This window comes from Scleropages formosus, chromosome 22 (assembly GCF_900964775.1).
Source record: "Scleropages formosus chromosome 22, fSclFor1.1, whole genome shotgun sequence".
In the NCBI taxonomy this organism is placed as follows: Eukaryota; Metazoa; Chordata; class Actinopteri; order Osteoglossiformes; family Osteoglossidae; genus Scleropages; species Scleropages formosus.
This window is the reverse complement of record NC_041827.1, coordinates 11,893,038-11,899,363: the sequence shown is the minus strand read 5'-3', so window position 1 is coordinate 11,899,363 and position 6,326 is coordinate 11,893,038.

The window sequence follows — 6,326 nt, the reverse complement described above, 5'->3', positions numbered from 1 at the left end:
TGAATTATTGGTGTAATACATCTACTTGCAAGGATTGTTTGATTGGTTTGCTTCTTTTTCTTCTATTATTGGAAGCCATTGCAACAAAAATAAAATAAAATGGTCTTAAAAGAAGCGATAATGTGAAAATATAAATCTCTATATTGATAGTGCATTGGATTAAAGTTTCTGGTAAGTAAATGCAAATGGAACTAGAACACTGTAGTTTTTCCACAACAAGTCTAAGGAAATAAAGAAAGAAGTCTCTATTCTTTTTCTTTTTATCAAAAATTATTATAGATTTTCAATACTAAAATTATTTTAAGAGAAAAAAAATTATCGAACGAGATCAATCCTCTTCCTTTGTAAATGGCTTAAATTGTTGCACAATGAAAATATTAAAGCTTTTTTTCAAATTAAATTGCTGTAAATTGTGTTTTAATTAACAATCCATCTTTAAGCAACAGGTTTTGAAAAATCAGATACTTGGAAAAGTTTTATGAATCCCAGAGAAGCTGAAACCCAGTAAATAAACGTTTCTTTCAGTCCAGTTATGTTTATTCTTTACTAATCATAAATTCTGTTCTAGACTGCATTATTTTGTATCTTTCATGGGCAAAAGGTAGTAATGATATGAATAGGCAAATTGTGCTAATTTGAATTCCTTTAAATCATTTCTACTTTTCAGTTATATTTTTTGTGTGTGAGCTGTATACCATATATGTAAGTATTTTTGCTAATTTGTATGAAAACTATTTATTTATCTGAAATATATATGCAGTGCTGCTTAAAAGTATGTGAACCCCTCGTGTCCCTTAGTTTTACCGCAAAATCAAGATTTAATCAGAAGCAGTCTTTTTCATCTGACATAATAGGAGTGCAATTACCAATTCCACATGCTGATTTGGAGAAAATCATGCGTGTGGTAGAAAAACAGAAGTAGTTCAGGTGCAAAAAATAAGTATAATGACCATCCTTACAGGGTTCACATACTTTCAAGTAGCACAGTATAAGCCTAGATGGGGAACAATATTCTGTGTGCTATAATAAAGCACTGAATCATATAAACAAAAATAGCCAGGAACGTAACCAAGTTGAAATTCCGTTATAATTACTGTAAGTAAATATTTTTCTCCTCCTTGCCACTCTAAACTCCCTGAAGTCCAGTGTCAGACATCAGCCATCCTTGCGCACTAAATTAACCAAGTAGACTCTCAGCGATCAGATTTTTAAGAAAAATATTTGTAAGCATTTCATTCTTCAGTTTGACTATATCTGCGTCACTGAGATGTCTTGTTGCCTTGGCTGTTTGTCCACTGAACCATTTCGCATCAGACACATTGCCAGTCAACCAGCCAATTAGGCCTATCTGGACACAGGAGGCATATATCAACAGAGATATTTCAGTGCAGCCCACACTAGCTGATTCATAAGGTCAGGCACAGGGTGAGACCAGACGCAAAAGTAGCAGTTGCAGCCAGTATCTTGGATGAAAGACTTACTACGTGTTATTTATTTATTAAGTTTCCCCTGAAAACTTCAGTCACAACTGCCAGGTGCTTGAGAGTGACTCATTAGAGAAGTGCCCTGCAAGCCATGGCATGGAATCAAGTTTGAGCAAAAGGCTCCATAACCACAATTTCAAAGCGTAATACAGACTCTGTATGGGATTGATGTTGGACTTTAGAAAATCTCTGCTTACAAGTTTCTGGTAAATTTTACTGAAGTGAAAGATGCATACTTGAATGATTGTATCAGTCTTTGACACATTGCTGATACTTCTGTTTCTGATACATATACTGGTATTTCCCAGCTGGTGAAAAACTTGTACATCCATTCCTCAATAAAAAGAAAAATCTAGTTCACTCCAGGAAATCTCTTCACGTGGAGAACATTTGTGAAACAAAATTACAAATATCATTATTTCCTATGGGGAAACTTGTACCTAAGCACACTCAAAACCGCAATAAAATAAGAAATATTATTCCTTTATCACTACAGAATACAGTTATCAAAATTCTGAAAAAGATTACAAAAATTCTAACAAAATACAGTACTGTGTGTCAGGGGCACACAGAGGCATGGATTGTGAAGGACTGAGGTAAAAAGTTTATTTACAGTGACACACACTTGAAGACAAGGAGACTTGGCAAGGCAACAGGGTAACAGGGCAAACAAAGATGCTGAATATGATGGTGTAGGTGTGAGTAAAGACTTGGACCTGGATGAGGACTTGAAGCAGAGACCTGTTATGCCATACACACTGTGGCACGCAGCGCTGTGGGTTTGGATGGGGCGAAGAAGAACGCAGAGGCAGCGTTCATTTTGAACGTTTTATTTGAATACAGGCATGCGGGGAAATAACGCTCTCGGTCCGAGGATCCTGTTTTCTCCAGGACCTGCACTTCTAGCCAGCCTTCCCAGCCTGCTTAGCACCCCCAGGCTCTCTTCTCTTTCTCTCCCAGGCAGACACAATCGCCCCATTACATTCCCCGTACGTCACCAAAAGCTAACCAATTACAATAAACACATTTCCCGCTCAAACACAGTAACAGGGGTCGTTACAATACTGTACATGCTGTACATGTGTGCATATGCACATACATAACATACAGTATATACAATGGTGAAGGGGAACAAAGGAATTTTAGACATATTGGACAAATGAAGCAGATCCAAATAAGTATCCTTGTTTTATCTTAAATTATTTGCAGCATAATATACACTCAAGGTAGTAGCTGGACAGCTAAAGAAAACAAGAGTCAAAACAGTGACTTGCTCAGCAAACTATTCAGATTTGGTAATGGCAAATATGTGCTCAATATCAGAGAGTTGTAAGCACTGGGCTGCTATGTGCCAACTCAAAACAGGGCACTCATCAAAAAAGTTTGTAAAAATTTACCTCCTGTGCAAACGGAAATGGTTGCATCTGTGGAAAATTTGATTTTAAATCAGATTTAATGGTGAAAATTCAATGGGTTTGCAAAAATGAAAATTCATAATTCAAATGTTCACGAGTCAAGGAATGAGTGTACATTTTCCACATCCAACATTTCCATTTACATTTATTTACAGTGATATATGCTGTGACCTGTGTAAACATGAAGGCAAGGAGACTTGGTGGGAAATGAGTTTGAAAATGATTAGTTTTCTGACCTTCCTTGGAAGCTGGAAGGGATTCAGCAGTTGTTAAGAACAGAGTACTTCATTACACAACAATGAGGTGAAGACTGATGGGTTATAGATTTTGACCCCCTTGTCAGATGGCCAGAAAGGAAGTGTATAGCATTCTTGATTGGATGTAGGGAGAGTTTAGGTTTGGTAGGCTCTGCAGGTGTTTTGGTGATAGTCTTTTGACTGTCTTGCAGACAATAAGCAGAGTCTTGAGTTTGATGTGGAACGCTTCAGCAGGCCAATGGAGCGAGATCAAGAAAGGAGATAAATGGCAATGTGTCTGAAGAAAATAAACACCTTGTGCCACAGCATTCTGTAAGAGCTGAAGGGGCTTTTGACAGAGGCCAGAGGTAGGGGTAGGTACAGGCACAAAATAGTGATGGAGATGTGTGGAATTCAAACAAGGGTAAGCAGAGATGGGAGAGGTGCAGAATTGAATTGTCCCAATGGAAGAAGATAGGCAAGCATTTTCCACCACCCTCTAAAAATGGGAGGTAGGCTGGGATGAAATCTGTCTTCTTCATAGCAACCTGACAATTCCATACACCCACTGAAAAAGTGAAACCTGTCTGAAGAAGTGGAAGAGTAAAATATATTAAAATCTTGATAGAGCAAACATATGTTGATCTGCAGTATTAAAGAGCAGTCTACTGAGTCAATCATTAAATGACATTTATTAAATATTTGCTTTCAGAAAGTAATTTCTGATACAGTCAATGCACTACTGAAGTTTTTAGAACAGGTCATCAGCCAAGTATTCTGGACTGCATTAACAAAAGGACAACTACATGGGAATAGAGCAAGTTAACAAAAGGTTTTAGCTGAAAATTCACTGGATGTTATATGTTGGTTAAGTATTAGTTAAGGAACAGCAATAAAGAAAGTGCAAATATAACTTTCATGTGACCCCTGAGTGTGCAGCAATGAAACCTGAATTTGTACAGTAAATGATTCAGCTGTTTAAATTGATGAAATTGTAAGATGAAAAGTAAATTGCAAGATATGAAATGCATTCATTGACTGATTCTAACATAATTAATGAAAGTGTGTGTAGCAAATTATTTATAAAATGCAACAGGTGCAAATGTGATTTGATTTGGATGTAAGAGAATCACAGAAGATAAATGAAATGATTTTTTTTTTCAGATACATTTCGTAACGAGATTTTTTTGTAATTCAGGCAGAGTACATAGTCTTAATGGTCGTTATGTCATAGATGTTTGAGTGGACAGAAAAAAATAAAGTAAAAAAAAATACATAACAAAAGCTAACATATCCAGTGACAGAATGCTGCAATGCAACTAATTATGGTTCTGCTACACAACTGAAATGTTTAGGCTTTGGGAACATTTCTCTGAAAGGTCAGGATGCTTTGCAAAACAACGCAATTAAAACATGCTGTTATCAACAGTGTAGCCGTCATACCAGAGGGGGTTTCTCTTTTAACAAAAGGCTTTTAAAATCTTGACATTTACAATCAAGGAAAAGGGGGAATGAACATTCGCTGCTCTCATGTACCAGTAAAATTTTTATATGTTATGCATGTCATTATTGTTTTTTTCCATATACTATGTAATCACAATGTCATCTTGTTTATAAAAGCCCAGTAATTTTAGTTTAGTCTGTTTCAGGTTATATGACCAACAAGCAGCTCTTTAAATCAAATGAAATCTCTCCTATAAAATGATCAAAAGTGAAAAGAAGGTCGTACCAAGTTTTTGCCCTTAGTATCTTCATTAAATCTCAAAGTGAATTACAGTGTTAAACTACTTATTAAGGTAAACAGTATAGATTTATTTATTTAGCAGACACTTTTCTCCAAAGCGACTTCCAGTGAACTCTATGTAGTGTTATCAACCCACGCACCTTATTCACCAAGGTGACTTACACTGCTAGATACACTACTTACACCGGGTCATACATCAGTAGAACACTTTCTTTCACTCACACACTATGGGGAACCTGAACAGCATGTCTTTGGACTGTGGGAGAAAACCAGAGCACCCTAAAAAAACATATGCAGACACAGGAAAAACATACAAACTCTACACAGGCTGAGCAGGGATTGAACCCACATCCTTTCACACCATCAAGGCCCTGTGAGACAGCAGCATTACCCACCGTGCCACCATGCTGCCTGGTGTGCAATAACAATTTAAATGAGGTGATACAGCAGGTAGTGCTGGTGCCTTGCAGTACCTGGACAGAGTGTTCAGACCTGGGTTTGAATCCAGCTCAGTCCATGCAGAGTATATATGTTCTCCCTGAGTTCATGTGGGTTTCCTCTAAGAGGTTGGTTTGTACCCACAGTGTGTGTTTCAACTCAGTAATGGAATCGAAACTAACTTCCTGTAGTGTGTGCACTGTGTTGGACTGGTTTTCTGTTCAGAATGTGCCCTTCTTTCTTTGCATCCTTTACTTCTGGGATAGACTCTAGATCACAGTGACCATGTACAAGACATGTGCCTGATTCAAATGGAAACTCAAACCTTAGAATTGTACATCATTATTCAGGACCAACCCTTCAAACCTGTAAAGTTTAATTGCAAAAAACTCCTGACTCATAAGGGAAAATTGTAAAGTAGCATTATTCGTCATCAGCTGAACAAGCAAATCACATATGAAAAATTTAGTTGTTCCCTTTGGCAATATATAGTGTTACATCTAATACTAACGTAAGTCTAGGTAAGTAACTTGCCCAAAGGTACTGTAGCATAAGCAGAGGTCCTTCAGTTTCTAACAAACGCTGTTGTTCTAACGGCTACACTACTTCCTGTACATCAACCTGATTGATGTGGTCACTATTTGTCTGCATATCAAACAGCACGGAGTTCAGTATAATGGCACTAAACTCTGTGTTTAAAGAACAAGAATTACAAAAAAAACTGTATTATACTAAACAGATCTACCAGACAGCAAAATAATGGAAGTGTTAATGAAAGCAAGCAGGACAGTGGCTGGAGGAAAGAAATTCAAAATGAAATTTGATGGGAGCATTATGAGATAAGGGGGGCACGGTGGGGCAGCAGGTCTGGCCAGGTCCCGATCTCTGGCGGGTCTGGGGTTCGACTCCTACTTTCGGGTGCCCTGCGATGGATTGGCACCCCATCCTGGGTGTGTCCCCTCCCGCTCCAGCCTTGTGCCCTGTGTTGTCAGTTTAGGCTCCGATTCGC